Genomic DNA, 21,211 nt, shown 5'->3' with positions numbered 1-21,211 from the left:
TTACACTGTTCATTTTCCACTATTTTGCACATATTTTCCGCGTTCGACTTACGAAATTCATAACCTAACATTAAACCTTTTCGTGACAGGAATATGCATTTCACCTCATTCAGGAGAAGAAATAAAACATGTATTAAGACAAATTACACCTGACGATGGGCCTACAGGGTCCGAAATGCATCGTGTACTTACTATAACACGAAAAAGTAGTGACTGAAGGCGTTGTTTAATTTACAACTCCAGTGTTTTAAAGACAAATATTAATAACAATAAATCATGTTTCATATGAAAATTTCAGGGATGGTCTGACAGTGGCCGCTATTGTGACTTCGAGTTTTGTTAAATAATAGACGGAAACACACTCACCACGAAACTATACGAAGATAAGAAATAGCACAATATTGTACTGTATATTTTGTACCACAACAAGTCAGTGAATTGGCGCTTGGACACGAACCATCCGAGGTCTCTGTGTTGGCCATGATTTTAATATTACCCATTCTCGAGTTTATTGTATTGGTTACTATCAGAAGTACATTTAATGGGAGTCAAGGTTGGCATTTCAATAAACTGATTTTGATGGCTTTCCTATTTTTAATCTATTAATGACAGGTACCCGCGTTCCTAATACAAGCCAAACTTCCAGTCCACAGCACAACACCGCTACCGGCTGCGAGGGATGTACCAGAACTGCGACACGAACCAGTAGATGAGAGCCTATTGCTCACTCAATAGATTAGCTATAGGGCTGACTAAACTTTCTGCTTTCTTGTTTACTTTTTTATGTGCAAACTTGTGCAATGTATAAGTGATTCTCTACTGATTCAGCAACTCAAGAGGTGAGTATTAAATGACTGGTAGGTACGTTGATCTCAAAAAAACCAACTCAAAGACATAGCAAAACGAAATGGTGGAATACTATTGATGGCGACTCTCGGACCTGCTGCCCTAAATATATCTCAGTCCCGCTATCTCCAGATTAATAATAGCGTACCAGAAATATATACCTGTCTGCTTGAACGTGGCAGCTGGCAGAAATTCAGTTAAATTTTGCACGTATTGAACCATAGTCACAAATCGAGTGGAAGCAACCTTTGCACAGTGGGACAGCTCCAGTCCACTATGCCGGATTGTCCGCCGTAATTGCCTGTCCTCCATGGGATGATGTATTTATGAAAGAAGAATATAAATAATGAATAAAAAGATTTTCTTCCCAGTGCATCTACACAGACACTCCGCAAACCACAGTATGGTTCGTGTCGGAGTTTACCCAGTTCCACTACTAGTCATTTCCTTTCCATTTTTTTTTGTTCCAGTCTTTGATCACAATATAAATTCCTTTCACGATGCCGGTTTCAGTCAGTAATGACCATCTTCACATCTGTTCTACACCATGTCCTGATGTGATAAGGCCATAATGATATCGTCAAAACTGTTTTCTGGTAGCTACTGCACCTCAGTAGGTTTTGTACAATAACGCCAATACCAAAATGACTGTGTGGACGATGTGGCCTATTTTACACCGTATTTTAGATTTATGTGGCGATGCTGTGCTGAGTATATTTATATGTTTTGACGATGCCATTGTGGCCTAATCACATTGGGACATGGGGACGTGGTGTAGAATAGATCTGAAGATGGTCATTACTGACTGAAACCGGTCATCGTCAAAGGAATTTATATTGTGATCAAAGACTGGTATAAAAAAGAAAAAAACATCTGACAGTATTAAATCACTGTTCATATTCGCGACTATGTCGTGCCGGCCGGAGTGGCCGAGCGGTTCTAGGCGCTACAGTCTGGAGCCGCGCGACCGCTGCGTCGCAGGTTCGAATCCTGCCTCGGGCATGGATGTGTGTGATGTCCGTAGGTTAGTTTTGTTTCAGTAGTTCTGAGTTCTAGGGGACTGAGGACCTTAGAAGCTAAGTCCCATAGTGCTCAGAGCCGTTTGAACCATTTGACGGTGCCGCAGCTGGTGATTTCATTTCCAGATCTACTGGGAAATAAAAATAACTATCTATATGCCTCCATATGAGCCAGAATTTCTCGTGTCTTAGTGATCCTTACGCGAAATGTATGTTAGCGGCAGTGGATTCGTTCTTCCGTCGCCTTCAAATGCCGGTTCTCTAAATTTTCTCAGCAGCCTTCGAAGAGAATGTTGCTTACGGTCCAGGAATTCCCATTTACGTTCTCTAATCTTCTCTGTAACATCTGCATGTTATTGGAACATGCCGGTAACAGACGTGGCCCCTGAACTACTTCGACGTCCTCTATTAATCTGATGTACGGATCTGAAACGCTCCAGCAGTACTCAAGAACAGGTCGCACAAGCGTCCTATAAGCGGTCTGCTTTATAGATGGGCCACATTTTCCCAAAATTCTTCCAACAAACCGGAGATTACCATTCGCCTTCCCTAACACAGTTCTCACATGCTCGTTCCATTTTATATCGCTTTGTAACGCTGCGCCCAGATATTTCAACGACGTGACTGTCTCAGGTAGGACACTACTGATGCTGTATCCGAACACTGTGGGTTAGTTGTGCCCACTCATCCGCATTAACTTACATGTTTCTACATTTAAAACGAGCTGCCACTCATCACACTAACTATAGGTTCTGTCTAAGTCATCTTGTATCATCCTACAGTCACCCATCATCGACACCTTCCCGTACGTCCAAGCATCATCGAGAAACAACCACAGATTGTTGTCCATCGTGTCTGTCATATCATTTATGTACACTCCTGGAAATGGAAAAAAGAACACATTGACACCGGTGTGTCAGACCCACCATACTTGCTCCGGACACTGCGAGAGGGCTGTACAAGCAATGAACACACGCAGGGCACAGCGGACACACCAGGAACCGCGGTGTTGGCCGTCGAATGGCGCTAGCTGCGCAGCATTTGTGCACCGCCGCCGTCAGTGTCAGCCAGTTTGCCGTGGCATACGGAGCTCCATCGCAGTCTTTAACACTGGTAGCATGCCGCGACAGCGTGGACGTGAACCGTATGTGCAGTTGACGGACTTTGAGCGAGGGCGTATAGTGGGCATGCGGGAGGCCGGGTGGACGTACCGCCGAATTGCTCAACACTTGGGGCGTGAGGTCTCCACAGTACATCGATGTTGTCGCCAGTGGTCGGCGGAAGGTGCACGTGCCCGTCGACCTGGGACCGGACCGCAGCGACGCACGGATGCACGCCAAGACCGTAGGATCCTACGCAGTGCCGTAGGGGACCGCACCGCCACTTCCCAGCAAATTAGGGACACTGTTGCTCCTGGGGTATCGGCGAGGACCATTCGCAACCGTCTCCGTGAAGCTGGGCTACGGTCCCGCACACCGTTAGGCCGTCTTCCGCTCACGCCCCAACATCGTGCAGCCCGCGTCCAGTGGTGTCGCGACAGGCGTGAATGGAGGGACGAATGGAGACGTGTCGTCTTCAGCGATGAGAGTCGCTTCTGCCTTGGTGCCAATGATGGTCGTATGCGTGTTTGGCGCCGTGCAGGTGAGCGCCACAATCAGGACTGCATACGACCGAGGCACACAGGGCCAACACCCGGCATCATGGTGTGGGGAGCGATCTCCTACACTGGCCGTACACCACTGGTGATCGTCGAGGGGACACTGAATAGTGCACGGTACATCCAAACCGTTATCGAACCCATCGTTCTACCATTCCTAGACCGGCAAGGGAACTTGCTGTTCCAACAGGTCAATGCACGTCCCCATGTATCCCGTGCCACCCAACGTGCTCCAGAAGGTGTAAGTCAACTACTCTGGCCAGCAAGATCTCCGGATCTGTCCCCCATTGAGCATGTTTGGGACTGGATGAAGCGTCGTCTCATGCGGTCTGCACGTCCAGCACGAACGCTGGTCCAACTGAGGCGCCAGGTGGAAATGGCATGGCAAGCCGTTCCACAGGACTACATCCAGCATCTCTACGATCGTCTCCATGGGAGAATAGCAGCCTGCATTGCTGCGAAAGGTGGATGTACACTGTACTAGTGCCGACATTGTGCATGCTCTGTTGCCTGTGTCTATGTGCCTGTGGTTCTGTCAGTGTGATCATGTGATGTATCTGACCCCAGGAATGTGTCAATAAAGTTTCCCCTTCCTGGGACAATGAATTCACGGTGTTCTTATTTCAATTTCCAGGAGTGTATATTGTAGATAGTAACGGTCCTATCACATTTCCCTGAAGCACTCCTGAGAATACCCTTGTCTCTGATAAACACTCGCGCGTTGAGGACAAGATACTGCGTTGTGTTACATATCTGGGAACCTATCCCGTATGCTCGTACCTTTGTCAGCAGCATTCAGTGGCGCTTCACGTCGAATGCTTTTCGGAAATCTGAGAGAATGCATGTTGCCCTTCATCTGTAGTTCGCGATATATCATGTGAGACAAGGGCAAGCTGAGTTTCGCACGAGCGATGCTTTCTAAACTATGCTAATTCCCGGACATAAGGTTCTCGATCTCAAGAGAATTTCTTTAGGAAGATGAAGCTGGCAGAAAGCGAGGGAAACAGCTTTGAGAAAAAGACGGGACACTATTGATCATGAGGGTGATTGTGATTGAGATTCGAATGAATGGGCAGTCCGTGCGGCAACTGTTACCAACATAGTATTGACTTGTGGTGTGCAGTCGTCTGGCAGAGCACGCTGCGTGTACGCGTAATGTCTGGAATCGTGGTAGTCGCTCGCATTGTCTCACGAAGCGACCAGATATCTACCGTGATGAGTCTGCACACGCCTATGAGAGCCGGCTGGAATGCGCGAGCGGTTCTAGGCGCTTCAGTCTGGAACCGCGCGATCACTACGGTAGCAGGTTCGAATCCTGCCTTGGGCATGGATGTGTGTGATGTCCTTGGGTTAGTGAGGTTTAAGTAGTTCTAAGTCCTAGGGGACTGATGACCTCAGATGTTAACTCCCTTAGTGCTCAGCGCCATTTGAACCATATGAACGCCTATGAGGTAAAGGGGGAATTGTGGCGCCCTGAAAATATTCTAAGTTGGCTTGGCCGCACAGCACTCCGTCTTCAGGCCACAAGTGGCCCATCGGGACCATCCGACCGCCGTATCATCCTCAGATGAGGATGCGGATAGGAGGGGCGTGCGGTCAGCACACCGCTCTCCCGGTCGTTATGATGGTTTTCTTTGACCGGAGCCGCTACTATTCGGTCGAGTAGCTCCTCAATTGGCATCACGAGGCTGAGTGCACCCCGAAAATTGGCAACAACGCATGGCGGCTGGATGGTCACCCTTCCAAGCGTGGCCGCAAAGGACGCTCGTCAAAGCCGCCGCCCGGCAGCTACCACGTGGTGCTGAACGTTAGCCTAGCAACCGCGTGATGCCGCACAACGGCCGGTTCAGCCACGTGGTTGGAAATTTTATTGTGACGCTGTGTCAATGATGGAGACCATTTCATATGGTTCAAATGGCTCTGAGCACTATAGGACTTAACATCTTAGGTCATCAGTTCCCTAGAACTTAGAACTACTTAAACCTAACCAACCTAAGGACATCACATACATCCATGCCCGACGCAGGATTCGAACCTGCGACTGCAGCGGTCGCGTAGTTCCAGATGAAGCGCCTAGAACCGCTCGGCCACACCGGCTGGCAGAGTTTTCATAGTTCATATAGAAATTAATAGCAGCCAGATGAATCATGATATCTCAAAAAGAAACATGTACATTACTATTATTTGCACGACGATCCTGACAGTGTAATCAGATTTTCAATATCTTTATTAGTTTAAAGTTAAGTATCTGACAGTGAATTATACAAGTTACACCCAGAAACGAATTTCCAAGGATATAAACGCTTCATCCGATTTTGTCGATCGCCGTGTATTTAGAAAGCTATTAGTGTAAACCTAAATTGGTATCAATTACAGGCATGTAACTTGAATAGTACATGAGTTATTGGACGTCAAAGTGGCCGAGTACTATCGATCGCGTCAGGCCATAAGTACTCCACAGTTACACGAAAAAACGGTAGCAGCATTCTTATAAATATATTTACTCATCTATGTATTTGTTTATATCCGATATATACAGGGCTATTACAAATGATTGAAGCGATTTCATAAATTCACTGTAGCATTCATTGACATATGGTCACGACACACTACAGATACGTAGAAAAACTCATAAAGTTTTGTTCGGCTGAAGCCGCACTTCAGGTTTCTGCCGCCAGAGCGCTCGAGAGCGCAGTGAGACAAAATGGAGACAGGAGCCGAGAAAGCGTATGTCGTGCTTGAAATGCACTCACATCAGTCAGTCATAACAGTGCAACGACACTTCAGGACGAAGTTCAACGAAGATCCACCAACTGCTAACTCCATTCGGCGATGATATGCGCAGTTTAAAGCTTCTGGATGCCTCTGTAAGGGGAAATCAACGGGTCGGCCTGCAGTGAGCGAAGAAACGGTTGAACGCGTGCGGGCAAGTTTCACGCGTAGCCCGCGGAAAATTGGCTCATGCCAGAACTGGAGACCGACAGCGCCGACTTCATCTATCAACAGGATGGTGCTCCACCGCACTTCCATCATGATGTTCGGCATTTCTTAAACAGGCGATTGGAAAACCGATGGATCGGTCGTGGTGGAGATCATGATCAGCAATTCATGTCATGGCCTCCACGCTCTCCCGACTTAACCCCATGCGATTTCTTTCTGTGGGATTATGTGAAAGATTCAGTGTTTAAACCTCCTCTACCAAGAAACGTGCCAGAACTGCGAGCTCGCATCAACGATGCTTTCGAACTCATTGATGGGGTCATGCTGCGCCGAGTGTGGGAGGAACTTGATTATCGGTTTGATGTCTGCCGAATCATTAAAGGGGCACATATCGAACATTTGTGAATGCCTAAAAAAACTTTGTGAGTTTTTGTATGTGTGTGCAAAGCATTGTGAAAATATCTCAAATAATAAAGTTATTGTAGAGCTGTGAAATCGCTTCAATCATTTGTAATAACCCTGTACTATTCATGAAGAAACTGGTTTAATATTTACTGTGTTTTAGGAAGCACAGAGACATTAGGCTACTGGCCTACCTTTTGTTCTGTTCCTTTGATATATGTTTATTTAATGTGTTTATGTATCTGACAATGTGTGTTAGAGCGTGTTTATGGTCCAGACGTAGGAATATTTATATAATTTCAAGTTTTTAAATGTAAATCGTGTACTTCGAATGGCTTGAAGACAGGGCGGGAGCGCTCTAGCCAATCACAGCGATCGTTTCCAGGGAGGACACGAGGTAGTGCTGAGGAGGGCGGCAGTTCCGGACGCTACGGCACAGGACACGAAAAGTGCTGGATGGCGCGGCGGACGCACGGTCAGCGGAAAGACTTGGACAGTGGAGCAGTTTGCGCGTGCTCGCGGAGATTAGAAATATTTCGGAGTGCCGACCTGTGCTCTTGTATGATTTCCGTGGCTTCTACAGTGAAGACGTTGTGTGCGTTTAGAAGTGAATATCTGGCTAGCTATGTTGTTGTTCGTAACTAATTACGTGCAGTAGGAATCTATTGTTTCCCTGTTATTCAACTTATATTTTATTTAATTGCTGGACCATCGACACCGATAAATGTTTTACAGTAATAAAGGGCATCCTTGAACGTACTTCTGTTTTGCAGAAATTTACCGAATTCTCAAAAGTACTTGTACTATCGTACTCATCATTTAAAGTCGTTAAGATGGTACCTGCAGAGTTTATTTAATTGCAATCTTTCATTTGTAAATTTTTATCTTAAATTCGTAATTCGCAATTGGCGAGTGACAGAAACCTTCAACCATTCGATTCATGTGTGTAATCTTATCGAATACTGTAGACTCAGCAGTATTTGGCCTGTAATGCGGCAACTACGTATCCCAGCCCCTAGAAGACGAAACCAGCCAAAACTTTTAATATTGCAACGTTGAGTCGGAGGGTACGTAGTTATTTGGGTGTACTGGAAAACGTGCCCAGTGACAAACGCGTCCTGTGAGATTCGCGCCCAGAAAGGGTCGAGGACGACTCCGCTAACCCCCTTGCCCGACAGACAAAAGAGTTGAGGGACGCTACCTGCAGATTTCCGAGCTGGAGTTTTCAGCCGCTAGACAGAGAGAGAGAGAGAGAGAGAGAGAGAGAATTAAGTTTCTACCACACACCACTCCAAACTGCAGTAAATACAAGAGATTACATTCTTTTGCTTCACTTGCAGTACAATTCGGCAGTCATTACCAATATCATTTTCATTATAACAACTACACTTCTTGAATACTCAGAAATATCAAGTGACTCTATACTTCGCGATTAGTAATGTCACTTAATTTTAGCTCTTAATGTATAAAAACAAGAGAGGAACTGGGGTGGTGACTCTTGAATGAGAAGTATAATTGTAAAGGGTTGACTCTGAAAAGGGTTCGCTTTTGTTTTGGTGTATTGTAAAACACATACACTGTATTTTAAAAATAATCTGATTTCCATCACGCTTTATCCAGGCTTTGGACTGGCTAAGAGCAAAAGTCATTTAGGCGTGTTTAAAATCAGCTTATAAGCATCGCCAATATTTTTTTAGTTTTTATTATTTTTTATATAAGTTGCTATTTACATTTGAACACTATTGTATCTATATGCATCTTCTGATAAATTCAGTCAAGTTTCTGTAGGTAGGATATGGCTTTCAAGCAATCCTTGATCTCACCGTCCTCTTCGTATTTTTTTACTATTTTTCCCAACTTTTCATCACGTTTCATGTAGACTGTTTGTTGCCGTTTACCTTCCATACTCAGTTCTGTCCTCATTAAGCCGCACTCTGAATTTTCTGCTTCTCTTTTCAAACACATAATAACGTCATTAATTTTTCGGATTTGGTTTAGCAAGCATGTTATTAATTTTGTGGTGCCAACCTTCTACAGCGTTGGTTGTTCGGTGGCGCCGTTTGTAGCAACTCCAAAGGTTGATAGCGGTTTCTTCATTTTCCAACCATCTATCTACGAAGTAGTGAAAAATTCAGAAAGTTTGGGGATATCCGGTGCATGTGAATGTATCTCCAGCCAACCATCACATACATCTTCAGGCCGTAGAAACGCCAACGCAGCACACAGGCGAACATGTTGTGTCACTTCTGCGTTTTCTTTGTATTCACCAGTAAGTCCTAGCTCTTGAACTTTTCTCCAGAGACACTTTTTCATATGGATTAACATCCATGTACTTCAGCTGTCGGAAATACAACTTTAATTGCTGAAATCGCAGCTGATTCGAAGTCCACGGTCACGTTTGAAGGTTTCCGTTCTGAAATTTTTTCCATCAAATTTCGGAAAAGACGGACGTACGTCTCTTTTATTTTGTTTGTCAGTAGTGCAGAGGCAACTGGATAGATGTTTGTCTCATTATTTGTACTCCCAAAGTCGGCGTGAATGGTGTATATCTGCGAAAACTGTTTGCTGCAGCACTTGAACGTACCATCCATAAAAAAGTCTTGTTTACTCCTTAGAGCCTGTCTTCCTGCCCTTCCGCTAAAAACTATTATCCTCTCTCCTAGTTTGTCGTCGCTTAACAGAAAATTGCTGCCATCGTTCATAGCTAGTAAATCTGCCTCTAGGTCAATTTCTTCTCTTGTCGATGGATCTCTCTCATTTCCCTGTGATTTTGCCCGCTGGTAGTACAAAGCTCTCTTCGTTCCTTGCTGCTCTGGCATTTCAGTGACAAAATCGTAGCCTCGATTATGCAGGCAACCCAGCTCCTCTGAACATATTTTTGAAATAGACGTCTCCTCGTCTCTTGCCCTCTTCTTTGCGTGGTTCAAAGTCTTCCTTACTTCCAACCGAGCGACATCCGGAGGTCCTCATTGATGCTCGAGTGAAAAAAGCACTGTCGAAACCTTCGTTTTCAGCATTCCTCGGCAGTGGTTTGCTCTCTCTCTCTTGAACAGCGCCACGTTACTGTTCCATCTTCTTTAGTTCTCTTCACTATGTAAGAATAACCTTCGTAGTGGCAACATGACTTACCGTGATTAGTGGTTGAAAATTCCATATCTGAACTACCGTGTCAAAAATACACGAATCGCGCGATGTGAACTCTTCGACAGCCAGAGCGGCACTAAGGCTGTGTTAGTGTATCAGACAGTCGGCGGCTGTGCCTAGTACCGGGATGGGGGGGGGGGGGGAGGTAACTGCGTCCGAGCGCGAATCTCACTGGGCGCGATTTTCATAGAGCTAGTTATCTGAAAGCCCGCACGCCTGAATGGACGGTGCTGGAGGTCAGAATATGCTGCTAGCTAAGGTCACGGCAGACTTCGACGCGCCTGTTTTCAAGAACGGTCCGAAGCGAAACGGCATCGGTAAGAGCAAGCGTCCGAATGTGCTGGAGAACATGTCTCCTTTAGGTTTGTAGCGTGCGTGGTGTGGCCTGTAGCGTTACGCATATGTAGGCAAGCGATTTGGCTGCCTTGAGTTGGCAAAAGGTAATGTGAATTTGAAGGTAATGTGAATTTGCTTGTGGGATGCCTGGGACTCAGGCCCGCCCCTGTCAAAGCGGCGGCAGTTGGGCAAGTCGCAGCAACCGGTACGGACGTATCAGATGCAGAGGCGACCACCAGAAATGGGTAAATCCCAAGGCTTGGAATTTGGACGGCTTTGGCTCGCGTGGCTTTTGTGCAGGGGATGCACCAAACATGGCGGAGTGCCATACAAGCTGAAAGAGTAACGCATATGTGGATACATATGCGATCCCCCCAACAAAAAAAAAAAAAAAAAAAGAATGCGTGCAGTGACAAGACAATAATTTCAAAATCCTTAAAACAACAAAATTTAACAGGTTCACATCGAATAAACATTTTCACAATGAGCCTTAGAATTAACAGCTTTTAAACGCTTCATGCAGTTTCAAAATACGGTATCTCAGATGACAGCATCACACGATAGTTATCTTTCCAGAAAGCCACTCATCTGTATCTATTTCATTTATTGGCTTATGACGTCTTTTATTTCTTTTACATTATGCAAATATTTGTCTGACCATCGTATTCTTCACATTTACAGACAAAATGAATACCGTGTGAATAATCATATTGTGTCAGACTTGTGTATATATTTGAGTTGTTTCGCAACACCTAAGATATCTACTTTTTTGTCACTCATGCTAACAGCTGTTCTGCTTCCTAATTCTGGAATATCTGCTTCGTCTTCTTTCGTGAAGGAATTACGGCGACTAGCAACGTTGTTACAGACATTGTACCTACGAAACATGTTCCGGTATACACACTCTCCATGCCACCTGGCGTCTCTTCAGTTTCTAGAGCAGCGGCCATAACTCGTGCCAGCGCATCACCCTCTGTCTCTGCAGGAGCCTCGTAGCAAGGCAGACGTAAAGTGACATCAGGTGACCGTCTGACACAGTACACATAATCCTGTCTACCCTATTGTATACGAGGACAAGCAACTCTGAGACTTTTCTATTACCCTCAGCAGATGTGGACGCGTTACACACCTGAACTGAAACCGTTTCTGGACGTGAGTTCCTATTCAAAATTTTATGTAATGTCTCCCCTCTGCATCCATATCTGCACAGATACTCTGCAAATTACACTTAAGTGTCTGGCAGAGAGTTCATCGAACTACGTTGACAATAATTCTCTGTTATTCCAATCTCGAACAGCACGCCGAAAAACGAAAACCTAGATATTTTCGTGCGAGTTCTGATTTCTCTTACGATGATCGTTTCTCCCTATGTAGGTCGGCATCAACGAAATACTTTCGCATTCAGACTAGAAAGTTGGTGACTGCAATTTCGTGAGAAGATTCCGCCGCAACGAATTGTTTCAATGACGTCCACCCGAAATCCTGTATCATATGAGGGACACTTTCTCCCCTACTTCCCGATAATAAATGACGTGCTGCTCTTCTTTGAACTTTTTCGATGTACTCTGTTAATCCTATCTGTTAAGGACCCCAGACCGCGTAGCAGTACTCCAAAAGAGGCGTACAAGAGTATTGTAGGCAGTCTCTTTAGTAGATCTGTTACATTTTTTACGTGTTGTGCAGTCTTTGGTTTGCCTTCCCCACAACATTTTCTGTGTGTTGTTTACAATTTAAGTTGTTCGTAACTGTAATTTCTAGGTATTTACTTGAATTTACAGCCTTTAAATTTGACTGATTTATCGTGTAACCGAAATTTAACGGTTTCCTTTTAGTACTCATGTGGATGATCTCACACTTTCCAGTATTTAAGGTCAACTGCCAATTTTCGTACCATACAGATAGTTACTAGACGATAAAAAACAGCATCATTTGCAAACAACCTAGAACAGCTGCTCAGATTGTCTCCTAAATCGTTTATATCGATAAGGAACAGCAGAGGGCCTATAATACTACTACCGAGCGAGGTGGCGCAGTGGTTAGACACTGGACTCGCATTCGGGAGGACGACGGTTCAATCCCGCGTCCGGCCATCCCGATTTAGGTTTTCCGTGATTTCCCTCAATCACTGCAGGCAAATGCCGGGATGGTTCCTCTGAAAAGGCACGGCCGTCTTCCTTCCCCAGCCCTCCCTAATCCGATGAGACCGATGACCTCGCTGTCTGGTCTCCTTCCCCAAAACAACCCAACCCCAACCCTATAATACTACCTTGGGGAACGCCAGAAATCACCTCTGTTTTACTTGAGGACTTTCTGTCAGTTGTGTGGTACATTGTCAATAGCCTTCTGGACATCTATAAATACGGAATTATTTTTAAATCCTTGTCAATAGCACTCAACACTTCATCCGTGTAAATAGCTAGTTGTGTTTCACAAGAAGTTCTAGAAGTTTGTAACGGGAATTTCCGAACACCCTAAACATGACACATAAATTAGCCATAATATTTTATGGCTTTATGCCTGTCCCTCGATTTTACTCACTATATAAATTACCTCTTTCTAGTATGGTAACTATAATTACATCTTCGTGGTTCTTACCTATTAGAAAGAACATTCCCTCGGTTTGCATCAGTAGCAGCAAAATTTCACCAATAATCCTGTTACTATTAAATAAATGTGTGAAAAAATGCAAATGCATGTACGAATATTACTCGGCAATGCAAACTGTTAATCTGTCCGCACTGTTGTTTGTACGTTCGAGAATCAGAGAGGAGAAATAGCAATAGCGTGCACACCAGTACTCCAGCAAGAGGAGCGAGCGCTCTGGTACCCTATACGTCTTTAAAGCGTCACTGAATGAAGTGCCCATTTGGAACAGTAGGAGAACGTGCAGCATTTCTCACATCAGCTGCTCACGTCTGCTGCTTCAATTGCGGACGACAGTTCCGATAACCTGTGACGGATAAAGGAATAAGAAAAAGAAGAAGTTAAGGCGCCGCTTCTGCGGCAGAACGACGCGCCGGGCCTGGAATCTAATCCGTCCGGCGTGTTAACGATGAGAATCCGTGTGCTGACCAGGCAGCATATAGTTTTTAGGCGGTTTCCGACATCCGACTACTAGGTGAATACCGGGCTGATACCCATGTACGCGATTCGCGAACATTAACAAAACTTTAGTATACTTTTACAGAGGACAACACCAGACGCACACATATGGTGCACATAAATTCTATCCCGGATGAGAGAGGTGGAAGGGCATTCGACCTTTCTCTAGTACTATATAGCCAAATTCAGAAATAAAAACATGCCGACTACGTGAGGACATGGGACAATGCTTTTCTGTAAACGGAGCACTACGACAATTAATAAGAAATTTATATATGCGTAATTCAATGAAGGAGGATACAGTTGAAGGTGGAGTTAACAGTGATCGGATTTTTGGATGGACACGTGGCTAGACTGTGTCGTATTTCCATATAAAACATTCGTAGGCGGCCCAGCATCTAGGTCGTAAGTTAGTTCAAGTGGAAATAAAGCTTTATTCTCGTAAAGCAGCCCTGTCTTACGGTACAGAGCTACGCAGCCTGATACCAAGACGCCTACTTGGCTGTGTCTGAACTGTAAATGTCATTTCCGGCCACCGTGCTCTTACATTATAGGACATTTCTCGAAACCAAGACCACGAAGACTACATGTATTGTACGACAAGTAAGAGAGAGGAAGGGTGGGAGCGGATCAACAGGAATTGATATTATGTGAGTAATTAAATTTCCAATTACTTTATTTATACGGGATGACACTCACTTTTTATTAGCAGAACACGAGAAATTGCTCAATTACATTCCACTTTAGAGTCATAAATAATTTCCATTCTTCAACAAAATGTTGAACTGCGTTTTCCCCTAATTACTATAACACTGTTCTCAACTACATTTCCAGATAACCACAAATTGCTGATAAAGTCGTAACTGACGCCGACCTCGGCAGACAACATGTCTGTCCTCCTAGACTGCCGAGCCAGCTGTGATCTACGAGCTAGATATTCCTAACTAAATCTTAATTCATTCCGCCCGCGGCAGACTACATGTCCGTCCTGCAACACTGCCGAAAAGGCTCTATTCTTACAGCCGAGCCACTTCGCCCGTCATCCAAGTTAGACACAATCCAAAGATCTCCGAAGTGTTTCATCTGACTTTTCGTACAGCAATTATTTAATATTCTGATGGTCATTAATACTTGTGAAATAATGGAATTATAGCGCGCTATTGGGAGATGGTTTGATCTGAAATCCATGTAAATATGCTGTTTAGTTAGTCTAATATTAACAACAGAATATTATTATTTTGGCGCGCAACTTCCGAACGCAGCAGCCAATCACGGAGGAGGACCAAAATTAACGTGGTCTTTCTCACGATATCCGTACCGAATAAACCACCACAATACGTCATCTTGCTACATTCTCAACTGCTCTAAGAAAAGCTTCTTGTACCTGAATATGATGGCTGCAAAGTCAGAAATATTACAACTGACGTCCAACGTCATGGAGGGTGGTCATAAATCGTATGAAATCAGCGAAACGGGTCGCTCGTGAGTCCCAGCGTGCTACCAGCAGTCCACCTGGCACAGTGACTGTGCGTAGGGAATTAAAAAGAATGCGATGCAATGGTCGAGAGGATCTACAAAAGCCACTCATATCTGTAGCCAGCGTTAAGCAACGCCTGAGGTGGTGTAAAGAGGGACGCCACTGGAGAGAGGATGACTGGAAACGAATGATTAGAAATGGTGGATCACGCTATACCCCGAGGTAATCCAGTGGAAGGGTTTGAGTTCGGCGAAACGTTAACTGCCATCATGTGCACTCCCAACAGTGAAGTACAGTGTAGGTGGTGTTACTGTGCGGGGGTGTTTCTCATGCATAGGGTGTGGTCCTCCTATTGTGCTTAAGAACATACTAAATGCGGAAGGATACGAACACACTTTTCAGCACTGTGCGTGTGGTGCCATCCAAAGAACGAGGTACCGTGGCAAGGTTGGGACTTCGCGAGGAATCAGAAGCTATTTTAAAGAATGTGTGTGTAAGGACAATTAATCATTTTATTTGACATAATTTGCTATCAAATGTACAGTTCGGTTTCAGAAGTGGTTTAACAACTGAAAATGCTACATTCTAATTTCTCTGTGTGGTAATGGATGGATTAAACAAAATGTTTCGAACGCTAGATATCTTTTTTGATTTAACTAAGGCGTTTGATTGTGTTGATACAAACTATTGCTCCAGAAGTTGGATCATTATGGAATATGGGGAGTAACTCACAAATAGTTACCTCTTATTTTAATAACAGACAGCAGAAGGTCATTCTCCACAGTGTTGAGAATGGCTATGATGTGGGGTCTGAGTGGGACACGGTTAAATGGAGAGTTCCCGAGGGATCAGTGTTGGGGCCACTCCCGTTGCTTATTTATATACATGATATCCCGCTTAGTGTTATAGCTGATTCTAAAACATTTCTGCTCGCTGATGAAACTAGCTTGGTAGTAAAGGATGTTGTGTGCAACGTTGGCAATGTTTCAAATAGTGCAGCTCGAGACATAAGTTCGTGGCTTGTAGAAAGTAAAGTAACGCTAAATCACAGTAAGGGTCAGTTTTCACAATTTCTAACATACAATTCAACAAAGCCCGACGTTTTAATTTCACAGAATGGCCATATGATTATTGAAACTGAACAGTTCAAATTCGTGGATGTTGAGATGGATAGTAAACTGTCATGAAAGCCCACGTTCAGGATCTTGTTCAAAGACTTAATGCTGCCATTTCTTTCACTCGAACGGTAAGTGATAGTTCGACACGAAAAGTGGTTTACTTTGGTTATTTTCATTAGCTTATGAATATTATGGTATTATATTTTTGGGTAACTCTTCCCATTCTCAAAGGATTTTTTTTTCCTCAGAGACGGGCAGTCAGGGCAATAAGTGGTGTAAGTTCGCTAACTTCTTGTCGACCCCTGTTCATTAGCCTGGGTACTCCGACATTGGCCTCTCAATACATATGTTCTTTATTGTCGTTTCTTGTTAATAATGTCAGCTTATTCCCAAGAATTAGCAGATTTCACTCAGCTAATACTAGGCAGAAATCCAATCTGCATTTGGATCGCACTTCCCTGACCCTTGTGCAGAAAGGCGTGCAGTATACTGCTGCATCCATTTTCAGTAAGCTACACAAGAACTGAAAAATCATAGCAGTAATCCACGCAAATCGAAACTGAATAGTTTCCTCATGGGGTCACTCCTTCTATTCTGTCGAGGAGTTGCTTGACAAATTAAGCTGGTACCTGTGTTGTATTCACTGCGTTTACATAAACTTCTGGACTGTCTTTTTTTGGTTTCATAAAGATTTTATTTAATCTGTAATTACTTTTAAGTTGCAATTTCATGTACTGACATATTTCATGACCTTGGAGATTTGCTCCTCAATTTGGTCCTACGGAACTAGAGGTGTAAAATAAAATAAATAAAGTAAACGTTGTCGCTGCTAAAAGGAACGACAAATCAGATGCTGGCGTAGACATACGCTCACTTACGTGTGGTGTACCATTCTGCCCAGTCTGCAGTCATCACTGAAGAGGAAGACAAAGCGTCTATATATCAACACACCAGTATGACAACTATGATAGACAGAACTCTGCAGGCATGTCTATCGCCAATTGTACTTCTGTACCAAGTGACACTAATTTTGAACGACAGTAATGAATACTCATGGTATTCCTGGGGATAGGGGTTGTAACAAAGTTAAGTACTTCGTCTTGTTCATGTTGTAATAAAGTGATATAATATTTACCGTGTTTTCATATCATCTCGGCCTTCTCCAGGAGAAAAACTAAGAACCCACCACTGTACCACTGAGTGTTATTTTCTCTGCTACAACAGTGTATTGCATAAAGTAGAGAAAGTATTGGGAGACGATGATAGTTTATATCATTATGACAATGCACTCTGTGGCAAAGTAACATTTAAGGGGCAGTGGTTTGTGGGTAATAACATTTATGAAATGGGCTCACCAGCCCAGAGTCCTGACTTGAACCCAATGGAGGACCTTCTTGATGAGTTACAACGTCGACATCACTCCATACCCCAGCGCCCGTTATCTCTGGGTTCCAGCCCTTGAGGAAGTGCCCCAGTAGAGTTCAAGCCGCTGTCGTAATGGCGTCAAAGTGGCGGAAAAAACCCATATTTATGTCCACTAATGATGGAGAGAAAATCGCATCGCTTTGGGACGAATGTTCGTATGCATGTTTCTACATCTGAAAGATGATGTCTACGCAAATTCTGCACCAGTCGTATAATTGTGGCGCTAGTATCGCCACTATGACGATTGTGAGGTAATGGCGAGTTGTGGCGCCCTGAAAGTTCGGAGTTGGTGCGGCCCGGCAGCAACCACGTGGTGCCGAACGTTAGCTGAGCATGAGGGGTAGCCAAAGTGCGTGGTCCATCGGCCGCGTGGCTGGGAATTCCAGGTGACGCTGTGTCGATGGAGGAGGCATGCTGGGAGTGCCAAAGATGGCGCACTTTGTGAAACCTTAATGGCAGACATTTCACTGTTCGTATACAAATTATTAGTAGCCAGATGAATCATGATACCTCAAAAAGAAACATGTACATTACCATTATTTTCACGACGATTTTGATGGTGTAATCAGATTAACAATATCTGATGATGATGTTTGGTTTGTGGGGCGCTCAACTGCGTGGTTATCAGCGCCCGTACAATTTCCCAACCTTTGCTCAGTCCAATTTCGCCACTTTCCTGGATGATGATGAAATGATAAGGGCAACACAAACACCCAGTCATCTCGAGGCAGGTGAAAATCCCTGACCCCGCCGGGAATCGAACCCGGGACCCCGTGCTCGGGAAGCGAGAACGCTACCGCGAGACCACGAGCGGCGGACGATAACAATATCATTACTAGTTCAAAGTGTAGTATCTGAAGATAAATTATAGAAGTAACACCGAGCAACGAATTTCACAAAATCTAAACGGTTCATCCGATATTGTCGATCGACGTGTCTTTAGAAAGCTATTAGTGATAAACCTAAATTGATATGCCAGAATGAGATTTTCACTCTGCGGTGGAGTATGCGCTGATATGAAACTTCCTGGCAGATTAAAACTGTGTGCCCGACCGAGACTCGAACTCGCGACCTTTGCCTTTCGCGGGCAAGTGCTCTACCAACTGAGCACGACTCACGCCCGGTACTCACAGCTTTACTTCTGCCAGTACCTCGTCTCCTACCTTCCAAACTTTGCAGAAGCTCTCCCGCGAACCTTGCAGAAGTTTGGAAGGTAGGAGACGAGGTACTGGCAGAAGTAAAGCTGCGAGTACCGGGCGTGAGCCGTGCTTCGGTAGCTCAGTTGGTAGAGCACTTGCCCGCAAAAGGCAAAGGTCCCGAGTTCGAGTCTCGGTCGGGCACACAGTTTTAATCTGCCAGGAAGTTCCTAAATTGATATGAATTACATGCATGTAACTTGAATAGTACATGAGTTATTTGACTTCAAAGTGGCCGATTACTACTAATCGCGTCAGGCCATAAGTACTCCACAGTGACACGAAAAAACGGTAGCAGCATGCTTATAAATATATTTATTCGTCTATGTCTTTGTTTATATCCGATATATACTATTCATGAAGAAATTGGTTAAATATTTACTGTGTTTTAGAAAGCCCAGAGACATTAGGCTACTGCCTACCTTTTGTTGCTATTCCTCTGATATATGTTTATTTAATTTGTTTACGTATTTAACAATGTGTGTCAGAGCGTGTTTATGGTCCAGCTGTAGGAATATTCATTTAATTTCAAGTAATTTAAATATAAATCAGGTAGTTCGAATGTGTTTCAATATGTCTGTCCATGTGCATTGGCTTGAAGACAGGGCGGGAGCGCTCTAGCCAATCACAGCGATCGTTACAAAAAGGACACGTGGAGAGACTGTATGTATATGAGAGGGTACGGGAGAGGACACAAGACAGCGCGGAACATTGCGGTGCGAGGGACAGTCGGTCAGGACACGGAGAGTCCGGGACAGCACGGTCGCGGAAGAGAATGACCTAGTAGACAGTGTCGGAAGTTCCATGCGGCTTTTCGCGGATGATGCTGTAGTATACAGAGAAGTTGCAGCATTAGAAAATTGTAGCGAAATGCAGGAAGATCTGCAGCGGATAGGCACTTGGTGCAGGGAGTGGCAACTGACCCTTAACATAGACAAATGTAATGTATTGCGAATACATAGAAAGAAGGATCCTTTATTGTATGATTATATGATAGCGGAACAAACACTGGTAGCAGTTACATCTGTAAAATATCTGGGAGTATGCGTGCGGAACGATTTGAAGTGGAATGATCATATAAAATTAATTGTTGGTAAGGCGGGTACCAGGTTGAGATTCATTGGGAGAGTCCTTAGAAAATGTAGTCCATCAACAAAGGAGGTGGCTTACAAAACACTCGTTCGACCTATACTTGAGTATTGCTCAACAGTGTGGGATCCGTACCAGATCGGGTTGACGGAGGAGATAGAGAAGATCCAAAGAAGAGCGGCGCGTTTCGTCACAGGGTTATTTGGTAACCGTGATAGCGTTACGGAGATGTTTAACAAACTTAAGTGGCAGACTCTGCAAGAGAGGCGCTCTGCATCGCGGTGTAGCTTGCTCGCCAGGTTTCGAGAGGGTGCGTTTCTGGATGAGGTATCGAATATATTGCTTCCCCCTACTTATACCTCCCGAGGAGATCACGAAAGTAAAATTAGAGAGATTAGAGCGCGCACGGAGGCTTTCAGACAGTCGTTTTTCCCGCGAACCATACGCGACTGGAACAGGAAAGGGAGGTAATGACAGTGGCACGTAAAGTGCCCTCCGGCACACACCGTTGGGTGGCTTGCGGAGTATAAATGTAGCTGTAGATGTAGACTTGGAGAGAGTGGAGCAGTTTGCGCGTGGTCGCGGCAGGTAGAAATACTTCGGAGTGCCAAGTTGTGCGCTTATGAGATTTCCGTTTCTTCTACAATGAAGACGTAGTGTGCGTTTAGAAGCGAATATCTCGCGAGCTATGTTGTTGTTCATACATAATTACGTGCAGTAGGAATCTATTTTTTCCCTGTTATTCAACTTATATTTTATTTAATTGCTGTACCATCGACACCGATAAATGTTTTACAATAATAAAGGGCATTCTTGAACGTACTTCTGCTGTTGTACTCATCATTTAAAGTCGTTAAAATAGTACCTGCATATTTATTTAACTGCAATCTTTCATTTATAAATTTGTATGTTACATTCATAATTCGCAATTGCCGAGTGATAGGAACCTTCGACCATTCGATTCATGTATGCATTCATATAGTATACTCTGGACTCAGCAGTACTTGGCTTGTAATGCGGCAACTACGTATCCTAGCCCCTAGACAACGAAACCAGCCAAACGTTTTAATACTTCAACACTGAGCCAGAGGGTAGGTAGTTGAGGGCCACAACCGCACCACGCCTTTACATCATTTTATAATATGAAAGCCCGCACGATGCAAATCAAGTTTGCTTTAAATACACGCTATAACGGCCGTGAGCGTTAGTTGGCTTTCAGACTGGACATAGTGAACTGATGTTGGTCAAGAATACCCTTAAGGGGCTCCGGAACGCCCTATACTTGCAATGTTAAAATAACGCTTATAAATTACATCTTTCCTCACAAAGTATTTGAGGTAGGAAGTTGAACTTTTTACAGATTATTTATTGGAATATGGGCTACGACTTAACACAGGGATTTTACAAAATTTTAGTTCAGTTATTAAAGATGATTTTTTTTCAATTGTAATGAAAATTCA

The 21,211-nt window shown here is 44.2% G+C and overlaps 1 non-coding gene across 1 annotated transcript; it reads left to right on the top strand.

Annotated features, from left to right (window-relative positions):
- Positions 1–18,732: 18,732 nt before the first annotated feature.
- Trnal-caa (transfer RNA leucine (anticodon CAA)) lies at positions 18,733–18,807 on the top strand. The gene has a single exon. It is a non-coding gene; the product is annotated as a tRNA-Leu (tRNA).
- The last annotated feature ends 2,404 nt before the right edge of the window (positions 18,808–21,211 follow it).

The sequence above is a fragment of the Schistocerca cancellata genome, chromosome 1 (genome assembly GCF_023864275.1).
Source record: "Schistocerca cancellata isolate TAMUIC-IGC-003103 chromosome 1, iqSchCanc2.1, whole genome shotgun sequence".
Lineage (NCBI taxonomy): Eukaryota > Metazoa > Arthropoda > Insecta > Orthoptera > Acrididae > Schistocerca > Schistocerca cancellata.
This window is presented reverse-complemented; position numbering and strand designations above follow the sequence as displayed.